The sequence below is a fragment of the Misgurnus anguillicaudatus genome, chromosome 20 (genome assembly GCF_027580225.2).
Source record: "Misgurnus anguillicaudatus chromosome 20, ASM2758022v2, whole genome shotgun sequence".
NCBI lineage: Eukaryota > Metazoa > Chordata > Actinopteri > Cypriniformes > Cobitidae > Misgurnus > Misgurnus anguillicaudatus.
Genome location: NC_073356.2, coordinates 24,725,260 through 24,745,229, shown reverse-complemented (window position 1 = coordinate 24,745,229; position 19,970 = coordinate 24,725,260). Strand labels below are relative to the sequence as shown.

Genomic DNA, 19,970 nt, shown 5'->3' with positions numbered 1-19,970 from the left:
TAAGAAATCATTTGTATTGCGTATATATGTGTCGGACACGGCCATCTGTGGGTAGCCGCAGTAAGTATACTTTGAAAGCTCCGCATGCGCACGTGAGCCGAACACGGACGCGGAAAATACAGTAGGTATACCCGGCCCTCGCCTTCATGTAGCGTGCACCTTGTCGTGTAATTGATGTAGGCACGAATCACAATACAACAATGTTTCTGAAAAAGTGGATCGTGAAAACATTTTAACCGTTCATGATCCAATATCATCATATCCCACACCCCTAGCTCAAACATGCATTTTAGTCTGGGACTAGGATAAGCTCTCTCTGAGAAACCGCCAATATGAGTTTCAGAGGAACTGAGTTCATTCACACGAAATGTCACCTTGACTCCATTTAAATTATTTTAAAACTGTAGAAAACTTAGTTTAGACAAAGAGTTTGCAAATGCCTGCTTGATTTTTTGCTTCGAATGCATCTACATTCATTCTTTTCATAGTGTGGGTTAAAGTGTCCAAGTAGGTGAATCACTTTTTTAAAAATGGAAAGAATTTTATTAGATAACCTTTCTTTCAACGTATTACTTTATGCAGTCTTTCTTCATCTCACTCCGACCTTCCCCATATCTGGCTTGTTGGGACGTTTGAATATTGTCACTGGCTGTTCCCATCCCCCTTTTTCTAAATGCCATGGCCTCCTGACTTCGTTGAGGACAAATCCTCTTAAGGAAAAAGTTGGATGGGAATTCAATTGCGACAGAGTGAGGATTGGAACAGATCAGCCACTGAAGCGTCAAAATCGCCTCCAGCTTTTATCTCTGCAGATAAGGGCCCATTTGCGGTGCCGAGTGATGAACAACTCTGGCAGGTCATCATTTTTGATGCCTATGTAAACCAATGGACAAAAATATATACCGTCAGCACAAACTTTCAGGATAAAGCTCCAAGTCACTTTCCGATTCCTGCGCTATTAGTGAAATCTTTGACTAGCTAGCACTTAACCCTCATGTTCTGTTTGGGCTCGGAGAAGCAACATTTCAACAACTCAAGAAATATGCGTAGCATTGAAGTGCGGATTAAAATTCATGGCTTCCTAATCCATGTGAGAAATGATTCAATTTAAACTTGATACTTCATACATAAAAAATGTCAAGTTTGGAGTCTTTAGAGGCCCCAAATATACATGTAAAACATCAGTGAAAGCAATTTTACATTTAGGCATTTGGTAAAAGCATTTATCCAAGCTATACATTTTATTTGTGTGTGTGTGTGTGTGTGGTCGGTTCAATATCGATTCTCAAAGGCCACAAATCAAATTTTTTCATATTTATTTCCGCAAACATTGAACGTAAGATTAACGGTAATATTATTATTAGGCTGCGTTTTTTACTAGTACTTACTTACTGACTGTTAAAACAGTAGGTAATGTATAGTATGAATCCTAGTAGTATGAATGCGATTCGGACATACCATAGATATATACACTAGATGTCGCCTTGGGGCTCTGGGCATACGTCAGAACCGCTGCCATCTTAGAACAGGGGTCTTGTCATAGGAAGTATCTATGTAAAGCTGCTATCTCCGCCTGTATTTTGAAATCATGGACGATGCCGGACTTTTGTGCTGCGTATGGATGTAAGGGCTACTAGCACTATGCATTACAGTTAGAAAAGGTACATTTTCATAAAATCAAAACTTTTATTTTTTCCTGGACTAAATGCTAAATACATGTCTGACTGTTGAAACGAACCAAAAGAAAACCAAGAAAATCGTGTTAACGACGATTTAAAGTGATTTTATTTCTGTTACACCATTGCCTACAATGATGTGATGCGGGGTTCCCCTGTTTCAAGATGGCGGCTCTTTTTGACGCATTCAGTCCAATGAACTGACGTAGCCAAGGCGACATCTACATATCTATGCGGACATACTACATCCGCCATGTTGATACATCACGTGACATATGTCGTCATCACGTCATGTCATACCAGCACGAAAACGGCCGCATCGCTGCTTTCGCCTTTCTTCTTCGTTGCATAACTCCGCTCCTGGGGCATCATGGGATAGCGAAGTGTCCGTCGTATGCACTCTTCGAAATCTAACCGCAAGTAGTAGGTCACATGGCTACTATTTTTGGAATACCACGTATTCGGACATACTACTTGCCTCGCCTACTGCTTTTTCGTACGCAGCTCTAGTCTTCTCCACTAAATGTCACCCTATTTTTTGCCTTGCGCAATGTTACCAAGGAGCGAGAGGCGAGCCTGTCATTCATTCATTCAGTGCTTAAAATGGCAGTTTCAAGTGCTTCGTCGACATTGATGCCACCTTCACATAAAAAATCTGAGGTATGGAAGCATTTTAGATATCGCAAGCAAGACGACGACGATAGTGTTGTGGCTCTTCATTTCTTTTTATTAATTACCCACTTGTAAACTTCTGTTCACTGTTTTTTTTAATAAATATAGTATTTGTATTAAATCTATATTCATTGAGTTGAATCAAGAATCGAGTATAAAAATCGGCCCGAGAATTGGAATTCGAAAACCGAATCGAGAGCCCAAATCGATTCGATAGCGTTTGAATCTAAATTGAATCGATCTGGGACATCTAAATCGATTTCCATCTCTAGTAGAAATAAACATCTACTTTTTTCTTTATTGTTTTCTACAATGTTTTTTGCCAATTTTCAAAATTGCAACAGAGGTTAATTTTGTAGCTTCTATTATTTTTTTATACGGTTTAGGTTTAGGACCCCACACATAAAAAAGTAATGTTAACCTCAGCAAAACATGAGGGTTTAAAACTCTTGCTAGTTTGGTGATTGAAACACGGCAGGAGTCCAGAAAGTGTTAGAAAACAGAGGCAACACTCATCTGCTTAATGTTCTTAAAAGGACATTGTGGCATTGTTGCGTTGTGTCTTTGTTCTCTTTCTTTTTGAGACTATTGCATGCTCGGGGATCTCTAACCACTGAGAGGTTAATGAGCTGAAACTAAAGAAGTCTCCCAGAGCTTCCTGTCTGGGGTGGAGGGGCGTGAGACTGGACAAAACATCCCACCAACATTCTGAAGCATTATGCTCCACTTTAGCAGTGCCTGAAATCTGGATTAAATTAAACTTTGAACTGGCAGCTAATTTATACATCATTGTGCCTTGGGCAGCTTGAAGTTTTAAGGGGTGGGTGGGGATTTTGAGCACAAAGCCTGGGACTAATGCTGATTGAAACCAAGCCTTTATCAATGCAGACTAAAGGGAAACATGGACCTTTTGAAGTGAATGTTGTGAGAGAGGCGTCTGTCACTGGTGTGGTCACGAGATGGGGCTTATGTTATCTGCAATCTCATGGTGCCACGTTTGACCTATCGTCCCAGTGCATTATGGGGAAGGACTTTTTTGTGTTGCCAAACCATGCTAGGTTTTAGCCTACAATTGTACCTATTTGAAAAATTGAGATGCCCTCGTGCCAATGGTTTTAATGTTACATCACACATAAGGAGACCACTATAAACCTTCAATTTTAGATAATATGCACCTGCCTTGGTCATGACCTTTCTATCAAAGTTATATTTTCACAAAAAAATTACATTTACGTTTTACTGATGCCTTTAGTCGAGCAACTTTTTGTCAAATAAATAAAAATTTTTATCGTTATTTGATCGAACCCATGACCCTTTCATTTTGAAAGGCGGCTGCGGCTATTCTCCGAGATGCACTTGACAGCCTTTTGTGCAGCGTATTTTTTATTTCTTGGACCACCTAGTTAAGGCGGTAGGGTTCCCCATCATAGGCGGGCCACCCGAATTTCAAAGTGCTGCAAGAAACCCTGCAACCCTTTGCATAATAACTACCCACAATCCAGTTTAACAACACACTAAATGCATTTCATAGTTTTGTGGTCTAATCATTTTATTTGATTATTGCGATTCTTTTATTATCTCAAACATACCTCCACATTATGTAGGTCAGTTGATGTACGTTCCCAATACTTATTTTGAATTTTGTAATCTTGTGTGTGTCTTGTGGTCATGTACCCTATGTCGCAGGTCTGTTTAGATTAAACACAACTGATTGCTTGACCCTGCTTGTCTGCCGGCTGGTTAGTCTGATCACATAAGCTGGAGAGATGCTATCCCCCTGGGTTCCTCTCAAGACACCACCTGTGTTCTTCAAGACCTGGGGGATTTGCCAGACACGTTGTGGCTTGAAAGGCTGTATTCAGCCCTCTCATGAAGCTGTGCCAACACGAAACAGCTCCAGCTAAGGTTTGCTCGGGAACATTGATGTTTGTAGCACATGCATGCTTCTCTACTGCTGCTTCAGGTATCAAAGTGTGAAGTGTTTAGGATGTGATGCCTGAAGAATTACAGACTTCAACTGAAAGCTGCAATTCGTAACATTCTCAGTAAAAATAAACAAAAATCAGTTCTTGCGCAAGTACATAAATAGTCTGTGTTCAACATGAGAAATCTCAGTTATTTTTCAACAAAAATGTAAATGTAATGTCGTAGAGTAACCTGCAATTTTATATAAACCGGGATGGCGGTAAAGAGGCAAAAAGTAAAAATTGCATCTTTACGTTTTCCTATATAAAAAGTGATTTATAGTAAATATTTATTTTACTTTCAATATTAGTTAAAGTGCACCTATTTTGTTGCTAAAAACAACATTATTTTGTGTATTTTGTTTAATACAATGTGTTTGCATTGTTTATGGTTAAAAACACATTATTTTTCACATACCTTAAATTTTTGTAGCTCCAGATATACTGCTTTCCACAAACGCATTAATTTTGTACAAAACTCATCGATCTGAAAAGTGCTGTGTCCCTGATCGGCCAGCTAATCTGTACGTCGTGATTGGCCTGAATTTCTCTGACGTCAGCCGGAAATATGACGCTCCTTACCATGTTTGAAGGATTCACAATGCAATGCTGACAGGAGTTAACTTACAGGCTGTGAGTCAAAGCGGGAGGAATTATGATAATGTCGATCTTGTCCACGTCAACAAGCCCAGGAAATAAACTGTTACCTACAATCCGTGTGTTTTTGTAGTCCAAGAAAAGAGATTTACGTTGGAAACGATAACTTGCATCATAGTTTACTTTGGGGTTTGTACCTTTTGCATAATGTTAACATGTACTAATACACACCAAAGGAAATGTAAAAATGTAAATCGGACAATAGTTGCTCTTTAAAGTTCTTCTACTACCACTAATAGGATTCACATTTTTCGACTTTGCCACTGGTTGGACAAACAGGTGGTCTTGCCCCCAAGCTCATCCTTTTGGTTAAGCCAGTTTTTTATGTTGGGGTCCATTTTAGAAAATCTGCGGTCCAAAACATTTTACATTTATTCATTTATCAGACGCTTTCTTCCAAAGTCACGACTTGGGAGCATTTAACATTTTGGGCAAGAACAAATAGCAAAATTTCCATTTTATAGGGTTCAACCTACCAATGATTACTACTCGTAATTCTTGTCGGACAAGGTATACAAAGTATTTTAACAATGATAAAATGACACCTGTCTAGTATCTAGTACCATTATCTTGTGTGGGATTTCCAGCCCGTCTTGTTCCGCACCACCCTTAAAAAGATCTGGCATGCGCACTCCATGTTATTTTTAAGCATTATATTTAATGTCTTTCAAAGACAAACGGAGCAGAGCAGAAAGACTACACGCCAGCAGCCCCAGTCCAGCTCTCTTTATTCTGACTAATGCTGTTTATCTGCCTTTCTCTCTGAGGAGCTTTCAAAAAGCAACCTCTGCATGACTGTAGCATCTGTTTCTTAAAACATCCACTTTGATTCTTGGACAGCGTGTTCACGGGGTGCTGTGAGATCACCTGCCAGTGTGCTGCACTGCACTTTCATTTCCTGTCTTGGCAGATTTTTTTCTGTGTCAGGGTGAACCTGAGCTGTTCAAGACCTTAAAAGATCTGTCATGTGGAGGTTAAACGTCTGTTCTGGGACCACAGCAGAGGTTGTATCGCATTAAAGGGCCAATATTATGTCAATTTTTACAAGATGTAATATAAGTCTCAGTTGTGCCTAGAATGTGTCCTTGAACTTTCAGTTCAAAATACCCCACAGATCATCTGTTAGCATAGCATGTCCAAAATTATCTATTTGTGCGGAATCAAAAAAGCGTTTTTTTTCATGTGTGTACCTTTAAATGCAAATGAGCTACTGCTTTCAGTTAAAAGTAGTAAATCTGATTCCTGTGAATACAGTCTGGGCCAATAGTATCTAGGGGCGTAAGAAAATATTGATACACGCGTGTAGGATATTTTGTTTGCCAATTCTGTATCGATTTTTAAAAACGCAGTAACATTATTACATTTTTTATCATTTAAGATTCATGGCAGTTGTTTTGTTTTCAGTTTACATCCTGAACGCTAGATAGCAGTCGTCTTATCTCTAAATTTCAATAGTGACAGGAAGTAAAGATCTTCATGCAGGACCCGTACAGGACCTGTTTTAAATGGTCAGTCGGGACCACTACTAGTTTAATTACACTCTTGTGTAAAACCCGAATTGATCAGAGAACACCAGGCCGTGATCAGAGTCAGTCAGCGCTAACGCGCTACAGCGCATGTCCAGTCTCGTGCGCTCCTCCAGTTTCTATGCCGACTGACAACAACTAGCTCCTGTTTTAAAGCAACACTAAAGAACTCTGGCTCTTTGCTCCCCCTACAGGTTAGAAGCGTAATTGTCATTATCACTATGGTAAATACTGCAGCATAGCTGGCTCTGATTGTCTGATTGGATTGTAGGTTTGCCGTAAAGCAAGTTTTTGTAGTTTTCACTCGAACTACAGGACCACTACACTCTAAAAAACAAACGGTGCTATATAGCACCAAAACAGTTGCTTCGCATCGTAACGATAGAAGAACCATTTTTAGTGCCATATAGCACCGGTGAAGAACCAGTGAAGCACCTGTGTAGAACCATATAGTGCTATGTAGAACCATATGTGGTGCTATATGGCCCCTATATGGTTCTACACTAGAGGTCTACACGGGTCCAAAAATTCCTACCCGAACCCGATCAGACCCGTAAATGTGCTACATTGAACCGACCCGGACTCGTCTGTTGTTTTGAAAGCTGGACCCGGAACCGACCCGGACCCGTCTATTATTTAAAAGCTGGACCCGAACCCGTCCGGGAAGAAACAGACCCGACCGGCAAATATTCTTTATCTAAATGTTATTAATAAGTCAATAATCAAGTAGCGAAAATTAAACTTTTTGTCTTACCCATAACGTTAGAAGTTAGTCTTCTCCCTCCTTGTACCTGACTGTGTGTGATGCACAATCCATATTTCCAAGAAAGTTCCATCCATGTTATTCCTCTCTTGACGATTGAAATGTTTAATGCTTATTCCAGCTTTAAAAATCCACTTTGTCGTGTATCGGGTCAACTTGCTTAATAATGTTTGCCCATTTGGATTATAATAACGATTGCTCGTTCGGTGTCATAGCTGCTTTCGTTAGCTTTACTTTGCTATCATCTCTGTGCTCTTTGAGCAGAGTCGCGAAAACTTTAGATATAACAGCAAGACGGTCAATTTATAATATTATTATAAAAATTATAGAAGTCACGTCAGTGCAAAATGCGCGGTACGGCGGAATAGGTCCCTCCTTCTAAATAAAATAGCCAATTGTCAAAGGTAAAGTCATTGCGTCTCACTGCAGAAGCTCCTGACTGGTAGCCAGAGAAACATTACAAGAGCGCATGCGCGTTAGCTGCCTGGTTGGAGCAACCAAATATAAACTTTTTAACGCAACTTTAGCGTCATAGAAAAAATGTATGCGACAGTTCATCTAAGTTTTTGTTGCTAGATAAATATTTTATTTAAATGTGAGTGTGTGTTCTCCGAGTCCGATCGACCTCGGGTATTACCCACAATGTTAAACAGACCCGGACCCGAAGTAATAGATTGAGACCCGACCCAGACCCGGCTGATCATTTAAAATATAGACCCGAACCCGTACGGGTCCCGGGTCTTCGGGTCTCGGGTCTTCCGTGTAGACCTCTACATACACTGGTGCTTCACTGGTGCTTCTTCACTGGTTCTTCACCGGTGCTATATGGCACTAAAATGGTTCTTCTATCGTTACGATCCAAAGCAATTGTTTTGGTGCTATATAGCACCGTTTGTTTTTTTAGAGTGTACCCGACGGTTGGAAACTTCTTTAGTGCGGTTTTGGCCGATAGAGGGCTGCAAAGCGAATGTGAAAGTGCCATTCACCCTGTTTTGTGTGGATGAACCACTGAAACTTTTTTTGGAAACGTTATTTTAAGGTAAAAAAACCTCTTTGGTGTTGCTTTAAAAGTTGCGACCATGCACTACACTTTTTTCTTTACCATCTTTTTATATCTAAAAGGTTTGAGATGGTAGCAAATAAGCAATGCTAATGTCAAACCCATTGAACTGAACGAGCAATCATTATTATACTTCATACGGCAATTGGTCCTTATTATGTAAGCTCATTTAAGATAAAAGAAGTCCCCGTCACAGTGACGGCATGTAAATTTTTGAATCTGGAATAATGAGTGGATTAAGCTCTTAGAGAGGAATAATATGGATATGGAGTGTATGCATATGTCAGGTAACTTACAAAGGAGAATGCTGCTAGGGTAAAACAAGGTTTTATTTTTACAACTTGTTGACTGATTTAATAGCAATGTGCTGTGGAATATGTGCCGACTTGGTCCAGCTATCAAATAACAGGGGTTTTGGTATTACATTTATGGCATTTTTTGGTTTTGCACAGGTCTGGGTTGGTTCTTAACTCACTCTGGAGCAAGTTCACACAAAGTTACTTTTTTGCTAAGGTTTGCATATGTGGTATTTTCTTGATGACAGCTTTCCTAAAATTATATTATATTCTTTTCCCAAAATAAGAAATATCACAGTATATCGCCTATTGGAATGTATCACATTGAATCGTATGACCCTTGTATCGGGATACGCATTGTATCGCCAGATTCTTGCCAATACACAGCCCTAATAGTATCTTTAGCCACATAAGTGCTACAACATGCTAACAAACATATTTAGAAAAGCTTTTGTGTAAAGTTAACCAGTCAGCCAGTGGCTGTGGGTCGGGCTTTATTAGTGTGACATCACATTAACAAAAGAATAAAAACACATTTAAAAATTAAAAAGTGGTGGTGGGTGTTTTTTTCCATTGTAGGGTGGCTGTGTTCAAACACTGCCAACACACATTTATGTCCAAACACCTTAAAAGTAGATTTAGCCTTATATGGGCCTCTTAAGGCTGTTGATAAAAAAATGAAGTGGTTATCAGTTCCAGTTATCTCTAAAAGTTCTGATCTGTTTTTAGTGTTATAAACAAAATGAAACTGTACAGTTCTTTACAGCTTTCGTTATATCTTGCGCTTTTACCAATTTGTACGTTGTCTACTTAGTAGTCATTTTAGCTATTTTACAAAAACACACAGAACTCTCAAGATCAAGATAAGAAGGTATCTATTTTTGCCCACTGTCCTAAAAAGGGCACTAAAGTGGGTCTCTTGGGTGCTTTATTATTGTTTTGTTTAATCTCCAAGATAAAGCGGTTCAGTCCCCTAATGAGGTTACTGATTTATGCCCTGCTTAGGTTGTATTTTTTGTCCCTGAATCAATGATTTGATTTTCTTCTCGTTTAAATGTGTACAAAGTCCTTTCTGTAGGATGAATGGGGGACTTATCATACATTCTGTTAAACCCCAGATATCAGTATTCTGTCTGCTCTGCTTACTTAAGTGCTTACAAAACAGTTCAATTCAAAGATGCGAACCATTAGGCTACCTTTTTTGACTTTATATGCACATCGTGTCCTTAGGTTGTTACGCTAAATTTTAGAATCCAAAATGTAGTCTGTTACAGAATATGTTGGTATTAAAGTTCAAACAAGTTTAATACAGGGCAATGTTTTTGAAATTGTAGGTACTCCTTGAGGAATAAGATTACATAATTGTTTTTTGTTCCATCAGTCACTGGTACTTGGTTTTTATTTGTTTGTTATTCTGGAACAGAATGCAGATGCATCAGAGGTGTTTGATTAAATCAAATGTGAAATCAAATCCCTCTGAGTTACAAACGTACTAACCAGAGGCGACAAGACCTGCTGCACTACTTCAGATGTACAGATGATCTTTCTTCCAAATTTCACTGGGAGTTTAAAAGCCTGTTTCTTAGCGTAAAAATTACAAGTATCAAAAGTTGAGTGGAGGAATTACAGGGCAGGCGTTATCCACTGCAAAGCCGCAAGGACCTTTAGGGGCGGTTCACATTTCGCCCCTCTTTTAGTCTTTTGCATTCTCAAGTTCGTTATTTCAAATGTAGGTGCACGGTATGCGCACTCATAATGGAAGCGACGCGCTCGTTTTTTCCAGGCGCATCCACACAGCATCTAGTTAAACATCTCAACTTTTCAGAATGCCGCAAGCGCACAGCAGGTCATGTGACAAGAACCAATCAACGCTCGTATTTTCCGCACGGTTTTAGACGCGAAATGTGAACAGCCCCTAAATCCGCACGGAAAACGCGACCGTCGGTTGGTTCTTGTCACATGACCCGCGGTGCGCTTGCGGCATTCTAGAAAGTTGATCATGTTTGACAAAAATTGAATTAGGCTCATGAAATTTTTCCTAAGGAGCATACGTAAAAACGGTTACATATTTGAACAGCTAAAAATAAGTTGCTATGACCTTGCAGTAAATAAAAAAAGTGTTTTTGACATCTCAGTTTGGATAGATACAAATCTGGAGGCTGTACACCTCTGGGCAGATTGTCAGCTTGTGTCTGTCAGCCTGGAAACTATGAAATTGATGTTTTTCCTCATGAGGGAAAGAGACCGGAAGTCATAGCGCCAGTGTGATTTGTCTAGGGGGAAAATAATTTTCTTTATTTGCATAGCTGAGATGATTCATTTACAGTGATTAATTTATATTGACTTTGGAACATGAACTTCAGATCACTGGCAGTTTAAAGGATTTACAAGCTTGTGCTGTCTTGATATAGTGTTTTGAATGTCGTAATATAAAAAATACTGCTGCATGTGTTCTTGTTGCTTAAATACTTAGCTGGTGATGAGGAAGTAGAAAAAAATCTGACTTCTGTCATAGTGTTGGATTTGTGCGCAAGCCCTGCAGTGTAAATGTGACATGCTTTGCTGTGTACGTCAAAGTGAAAAAAGTGAAAGTGGTGTGATTGTTAAGTATTTTTATACTCGAAATGTGACACCTGCATTTAACCCATCACAGTAAGTCGTGAACACGCACACACCCGGAGCAATTGGCGGTAAGGTACCTTGCTCAAGGCGCCTCAGTGCAACCTGCCATTCATAAAACTAACATGCGACAATCAGGTTACAAGGCTGACTGTCTAAGAATCGATCGAGACATTTTGGCTTCACTTTTCAGGGCTTGTGTGGCATGCTTGGTTTGAACCCAAAGTATACCTTGTAATGCACTGTAGGCTTTGGATCAAAGCGTCTGCAAAATACGTTCATATGAAGCTTTGAAATCAAAACTATGTAAAGCAAGGTCTACAGTTTTACTCTTTAGACCCTCACGGTTTGCAATAAGGACTGGCTATGCATTTCATCTGTTGCAAAAGTTGTTACCCCTGTATCTATGAGAAGGAGACCCTTTCTATCCTTACATGGGGCACAAGCCCAGGAATGTGGCGCCGGCTCGCGTATGTCAGACAGCCGTTTGTTTTGGAATCTGAGAGGGTATTAATCTGTGCCGGGCCATTGCACTTGCTTCCCTTCCCAGCATGCTTTCACTAGCACTTTTGGCCATGAGAACGCCAGGCAAACCAGTGTTATTTGCGATTGCCAGTGTAGTCCAAAGACGCTCAGCCTGCTGAGTTCCTCCATTCCCTCGTTCACATTTACGTTTTTTAGATTCTACATTTGTTGGTGATAAATTGTCTCTTTTTAGTTCCCTCAACTGCAGCTGTCTCCATATTCCATTCATATATGATAAATGTTTCATTTTCTTTGGATCGGAGAGACCTTTAAATATAAGCCTTGCCATTATGTGAATGGAGAGCCTGGAACAATGGAGAGGATCTTTGTGATTGATGTAGTCACCGAACTGTGGGGGCTTGTACAGTATGTTGGAGGTCCGTGCACTTGATTACTCATTGTGTTCTGCTACACTGAGGATTAGGGCTTCCTTCAAAGTTCTAGATGTTTATGCAGCTCACCATCAGCGTACTATCCCTTGATCAGTCAAAGTCAGCTTCAAAGCATTTCTCGGCCCTACCCGCAGAGAAAGAGGAAAGGCCTTGTGTGTCTCACAGGACCGATGAGCAGATTCTGGTTTGTAGATTAGTCTCCTCACAGCCCATGAATGATGTCACACCATGGACGTGTTCCAGGCCCGCTCTAGTTTGTGCTTGACTTTGATTGGTGTCCACTTCCTGGAGAAGCTCCCCGTCGCTCCCCGCATCTTATTTTCCTGAAAGACTGTTAATTAGTTCCTGCTTATGGACCTTAGGAGGGCAATAAAACCTCAGGCCTAGAAGAACAGAGATCGGTCCCCTTCAGCCCCGCTCTACTTTCATTTTTTTTCTTTCCACGGTGCAGCATTTCCTGAGCAAATGACTTCTTAAGCATAGTCTAAATTATACCACATGAGTAACTTTTAAATTATGCCTGGTTTTCTGTTGATGTAACTTTAACAGTCAGCGTGTGGGCAATGAATTGCATGCGTCTTGGAAGATTAAACAGAGGACCATTGTTGCCAAGTCTTATCCGCAGAGTTCCTTTGGTGGTAAAACCTCCATTGATGAATAATAAACCAAGTACTCAGAAAGTACACCAATGCAGCTTTGTGTGGCTTTTCTAAAGATGTTTTGGGCATAAACTTGTTGTCCAATTGAAGTTCTGAGACACAGACACTGTACAGAGTAATTTTTGGTCCATGGCAGTAGCAACACTCAACAACCTGAGGTGTTCTCAGATTAAATAACAGCATGAAATGTAATAGAAAAGAATGCAGGGGTCTCAAAATGGAGTTTTCAATGTTGCCACTGTATATAAGTGATAGGGCATCCAAAAACATGACACACATGGCATTCATCTACTTGGGCCATCAAATAAATAATAAATGGATATCTGGAGTACTTTTTAATGACCAAAATATACACTTCTACTACACACTTTACATTTCTATTGTACTCAGTTTGGGTTGTTCACGTCCTGGGGTTTGGGTTTTCTTAATCCTGAATAATCTTCACACATTTCTGTTTGATGGTGCTTCAGGGTCTGAGTGGTGGATAAGACATCTGTATTGATTGCGGTATAGATCTGTTTCTCAAAGTTTGTATAGATAAACTTACAGGCTTAAGCACTTTGTGGGTCTAGACAAAGATAGTTTTCTCTGAGTCAAGAAAAATATGTTGTTTCCATAGAAATAGCTTGTTTACTTGGTTAGATGTATATCTGCATGAGTAAGCATTAAGGCACTATTATATAAATGCACACACATGCACTCTTAAGATACAGCAGCCATTCTCAGTTTTTAAGAATGCGGTGGAAGATGACCAGGCTTTAGAAAGTACCAGTCGGCCATCTTTGTCCTTCCCTCCATTTGGCCTGTTTCTTTAACAATAACATTGCCTAAAGCATTCGTCAGACAGAGGGAATCTTTCTTCTCTTTCAAAGGTTGCCAGGCAAAGACGCCCAGTTTGACGGGCTTTTAGCAAAGTAACCCGAAGGCAGCAGATTGTTCGTAGCAGCGGTAGTCTCTCCGTGTCTCTCTATAACTCTTTTCTCGCTCACCGTCACTGTCCTCTCTCTCTTTTTCGTCCCTTCTTGGATTCACCTTCTCATGTCTTGCACATTCGGGCTCACTATGGAAACAGGGCAGCCTCCTGCTGGTTGTCTGTTCATTAGAGGCGCACAAAAGTAAATGCTGCGACTGTTTCATAATGGGGGCCACAAACTGATGGCCCCTCGTTACTGCGGCTCACTGTCTGACTAGGACACTTTCCAGCGCTTATTAGGACCTTCATTCAGCCCCACAGTCATCACTGATGAAGACTTGAACTTATTTGCACTTGCTAGCACACTATACAGCAGGAGCTGAAATACTTTTTGGGTTTCAAGGGCCCTTCATTATGGAGTACTTTCCTTAATGGTAGCAATACATTTTACTGTTCAAGGACAAAACATGTTTTTGAGAAGGTAGTATTGCTGTATTTTAAAGATGCTGTTACAGCAGTGAATCATGTACAGCCTCTTTTTTATTGTGTTAATGGCAAATGAACTCGATTGACTCGAATATTATTGCATTGCAGCCTCAGTGAACAAGCTAAAGATGACAGTTGCAAGAAAATCCTAAGATACAATACAGACATTATTTTCTTGCAGAAAAGAAAAAAATCACTACTAAAAACTATGTGCAGATTTATTTATCTTATGTTAAAAATTATATAAACTGCTCCAGTGCTTAGTTTTCAAGGCTTCATTTTAAATGTTATTTTCTTAGCAGTTTACTAATGTATTGTGGCTGGTCGCATGATAGTTACTGAAAATAATTGATTAACTAGGCATGGGCCGGTTACCGGTTTAAAGGTATACCAAGGTTTTAAAGAGTCAAGGTTTCAAAACCACTAAAATTTTATTAAACAAAATTTAACACAAAATTAATTAAATCTAGGGCTATCAAAAGATTAATCGCGATTAATCACATACAAAATAAATCTTTTGCATAATATATGTGTGTGCAATGTGTGTAATTATTTTGTGTGTGTATGCATGCATGTATTTAAGAAACATTTACATTTATAAATATATTTATTTAGATTTTGATATATTTTATATATAAATGTAAAAATATATACATAAATAAGATGTTTCTTAAATTTCTTAAATGTATGTGTGTGTTTATATATACATAATAATTACACACAATACTTACGCAGGTATATTATGCAAACACAAACTTTTATTTAGAATGTGATTAATCGCGATTAATCTTTTGACAGCCCTAAAATTAAATCATTTAGTCATGTAATTGATTGATTTGATGGTTACATTTAATATTTATTAATTATATATATATATATATATATATATATATATATATATATATATATATATATATATATATATATATATATATATATATATATATATATATATATATATATATATATATATATATATATTAGACATGCATATCAATTAATCGCGATTAATCTATAGCAGAATAAAAGTTTTTGTTTACATCATATATGTGTGTGAACTGTGTATAATAATTATGTATATATAAATATGCACACATGCATGTATAATTTTAAGAAAAAAATATATTTATATATTAAGTATTTATATTTATATATAATATAAATTATACATAAATATACAAATGTATATACACATGTAAACATTGCTTAAATATATACATGCATGTGTGTGCATTTAACTATACAAAGTTATTTATACACAGTACACACACATATATGATGTAAACAAAAACTTTTATTCTGCTATAGATTAATCGCGATTAATTGATATGCATCCATAATATATATATATATATATATATATATATATATATATATATATATATATATATATATACACCTGGCATACCTGTTGTATGTTGCTTTAAAATAAATTTATTGTGTCCAGTTGAAAAGTTGTTGTTTGTATATGCAGACATTTGATAATAACGCATTTAAGTGTTGCAATGGCAATAGCGCAGCACTGTGAAACCGTGGTATTTTTGCTTAAGGCCATCATACCGGCAAATCTCATACCGGTCCATGCCTAATATTAACAATATTAATGGGTAATAGGGCAGCGCTTAGCATGGCCAATCTAGCGGGAAGCATCACCTTCTAATAAAAAGAACAAATCATCAGTCTGGGGAGGGGCTATGTATATAATGTTGCTAAGCACTTGCCAGTATTTGCAGTTTATTAGTAGCTGAAGTGACCTGGAAAGTGTTTTCAATATAATTTAGGCAGTTGATGGCAGGTTTAATTGTTGGTGGGAAATATGTAGTTTTTTGCTACCCAGTCTCATGTAGATGCGTATAAATAGCACAAAGTGTAAAAATCATGCAATGCGTGCATATGATACGCCAGTCCTTCCCATTCACTCAAACATCGCATCTTTTTTTGTCGTTTTATTTATTGGTTTCTCTATTTTTTTCTGTTTTTTAAACTATTTTCGCTTGGAGTTGGGGTTAGATTTGGGGTTTGGGTTAAGATGTCATTTTTATATAACAGAAAGTTGTTCTAACCCTTATACCCAAGCGAAAATGGTAAAAAAATAGCAAAAAATTGTCGTTTTATTTATTGGTTTCTCTATTTTTTTCTGTTTTTTAAACTATTTTTGCTTGGAGTTGGGGTTAGATTTGGGGTTTGGGTTAAGATGTCATTTTTATATAACAGAAAGTTGTTCTAACCCTTATACCCAAGCGAAAATGGTAAAAAAATAGCAAAAAATTGTCGTTTTATTTATTGCTTTCTCTATTTTTTTCTGTTTTTTAAACTATTTTCGCTTGGAGTTGGGGTTAGATTTGGGGTTTGGGTTAAGATGTCATTTTTATATAACAGAAAGTTGTTCTAACCCTTATACCCAAGCGAAAATGGTAAAAAAATAGCAAAAAATTGAGAAACCAATAAATAAAATGACAAAAAATATCTGCCGTTTAAGTGAATGGGAAGGACTGGTGTATCATATGCACACCAAAATGGAATTTAGCATATGAATTGCACGATTTTCACACTTCGTGCTATTTATACGGAACTCTGTGAGACTGGGTTGGTTTTTTTGTGACCTTAGAAAATGATTTTTAAATGATCTTCTTTCCCTATGTAAGTAGATAGGACTTAACGGCATGTAGGCTTGGAAATATGGCCGCCGAGGGTGAAGATTTCCCTAAAGGGACTTGGCCAAGTAGGAAGAATCCTCTATATTTGTTATCCTTGTCTCTAGATTCCTTCCTTAAATGTAAGCCTGTGTGATTTTTCTCATCTGTTTTATCAACTGCCACGTGATATGTCTCATCACTAGAAGTATCAGCACATCTCTCTCTAACAAGCCATTTGATTTGATGTCATTTATCTCCTAACTCGGTGGTTTAGGTTTTAACTCTGACCCTCAAGTATTGTCTCTTTTTTATGCCTGTGACGCAATTTTTCGTCATCAGGATAGTGTGCGCATACTCTACGTGCATCGGTACATATTTAAACCTTGCGTACATTGTACACATAGATCGCGCATACAGGAGTATGTAGTAGGTATGCCACGTGAGGTAGTGCAATTTATTTATATTTGAAACCTTGCGTACATTGTACTTGTAGATCGCGCATACAGGAGTATGTAGTGTGTAGGCCAAGAGAGGTATTGCAATTTGTCGCAATGTGCATGCAACAAAAGTCAGCACGTGTATGAGTCAAATAAATTAGGGTTTGCAAGGCTGTGCGTTCGACTGTGCGTGTACGCTCACATTATTAAAAAAAAAACAGGGTTTAAAAATAATAGTAGCGTTATTAATATAAAATAGTAGTGCTTACAAACACAAGCTTGAGGTATTTGTTACACATTATTCTAGGCTGATCATAGAACGTTAATATACATTTATAACACAAAGAAGCACTTCGGTAAAGAGTCATTCATCCAGTGGAGTTTTTGTAAGCTAAACATGTAGAAAATGTCTAATCGTTCAAGAGCGCTTGTTCAGGTAAACTGCGTCCTTTGAAAAGCTCTATCAAACATCTTTAGAGATCGGTAAAGAGGCTGTTTATTTCCATAGCTCGGCATAAAGGCACATTAGATGCCTCGGTGCGGAGCTGTGACTAAAAGCCCATTGACAAAACAAATTGACTCGAGATATTGAGCATAGCTCGTGCGTGCGTGCGCGTGTGTGTGTTCCACATAATTGTGTCTTTTGTACTTTGCATTTCAATCAGAAGAAAAAGATTTCTTCCAAATCAGCGCCAGTGTTGTGTGGTCACTTCGCTAAGAGACTAGCAGGCCTGGGTTCAAGAGGTTAAGATAAAGTTGCTTTGAACAAATTCCTCCTTTGATCAGGACTTTGGCTTGAATGCTTTTTCTTTGGGAAGTCACTGCTGCTTTTCAATGAGCTGCTTATTGTTCTGCTTTATTATTGTGTCTATTGACCAGTTCTTCCTCTTTGTAATGCACGGCTTTGGTTCTCTTTGGAGAAACTAGGTTTCACACATATATACATAAACTACATGTACAGTACATATAAGGGTTGTGTCATGGAACCATTGCAAGATATCAATGCAAGTGGCAGTGCTATGATCATGTGATAAAACTAGATAAAGCAGTTGACTTGAGGAAGAAAGAGACAGAATACTCTTTTCTTTCCAATGTCTTTCTGTTCTTTCTCCCCTGTCCACCCACCCAGAGAAACAAAAAATCAATCCACATTCATTGACTCTGGCTGTATCAGCTGAGAACAGGGACAGCTCTTAAAACAGATATACCAATATCTGTGCCGCAGACTCTGTGCAATAGTCCCAGACCCTTAAAGGGACATTCAACTTTTTTGAAAATAGGCTCATTTTCCAGCTCCCCTAGAGTTAAACATTTGATTCTTACCGTTTTGGAATCAATTCAGCTGATCTCCGGGTCTGGCGCTTGCACTTTTAGCATAGCTTAGCACAATCCATTGAATCTGATTAGACCATTAGCATCGCGCTTAAAAATAACCAAAGAGTCTCGATATTTTTCCTTTTTAAAACTTGACTCTTCTGTAGTTACATCGTGCGCTAAGACCGACAAAAATTTAAAGTTGCGATTTTCTAGGCAGATATTGTTAGGACTATACTCTATTTCTGGCGTAATAATCAAGGACTTTGCTGCCGTATCATGGCTGCATTAGGCGTGGTGATATTGCGCACTGCCCGAAAATAGTCCCATGTTATTGAAAGTAACCAAGGAGACTATAGTTGGGCAGTGCGTAATAACACTACAATATAAAAATATCGAAACTCTTTGGTTATTTTTTAGCACGATGCTGGTGGTCTAATCGGATTCAATACATTGTGCTAAGCTGTGCTGGCGCCGGACCCGGAGATCGGCTGAATGGATTCCAAAACGATAAGAATCAAATGTTTGGCTCTAGGGGAGCTGGAAAATGAGCATATTTTCAAAAAAAAGGTGGAGTGTCCCTTTAAGCATGATTTAATAGGTGACCACATTATGGCCCTTTCTCTTAGTTGCATCAGTATGGAGAGCCCAGCACGGACAGAGTTGGACAAGTCCTGAATGTTGGTTGCCATGGGGCCGGCACACTGCTCCACAAAGACCAACAGATAACACAAAGGGACATGATTAGCACTACCACCAAAACTTCTTCGAGATAGTTAACTCATAATTGCCTGGATAGCATCCCTGTAGACGCCCTATCAGTTAATCTGAACTGGCCACAAAAGTTGATTCAATCAGGGCCACTTCCGTCAAATAATATATACTTTGCTACATGCTACAATCTTCCTGTTGTTCACTTGCATAAGGAGTGCAAAGGTTGTGGGCTTGATACTCAGGGAACTGACATACTGATAAAATAGTATGTATAGTATGAATGCTAACACTAATTCTGCAACATGCATAAATGTAAACAGAAAGTGAAGTAAATCAGACTCGACCCCCTTCCACTATAGGTAAGAGATCAGAATAAAATCCCAAAATGATATTCATATTTTTTAACACATTGTCTTTATATACAATGTAGATAACAAATTGACAAACAATAGATTAAGTACCAAGACAGATGCTAAGAGGATTGAAGTCTGGAGCTTTAGATTGAAGTGGACACAGTTGGGCTTCCGATTAAAGAGCGATCAGTTAGAGAGTAAATTTCCCGCTGTGTTATAAAATGGAGAAGGTCGTCACAATATGATTTTACAGATATAGCTGAGCTTGCGGTTCATTCTGTAAGAATAAATATTTCTTCTTGCTGCTG

The 19,970-nt window shown here is 38.5% G+C and overlaps 1 protein-coding gene across 1 annotated transcript in view; it reads left to right on the top strand.

The window, feature by feature from the left end:
- Positions 1-19,970, top strand: part of sdc2 (syndecan 2) — a 37,947-nt gene that overhangs the window by 12,179 nt on the left and 5,798 nt on the right. The gene's annotated exons all lie outside the window — the stretch shown is intronic.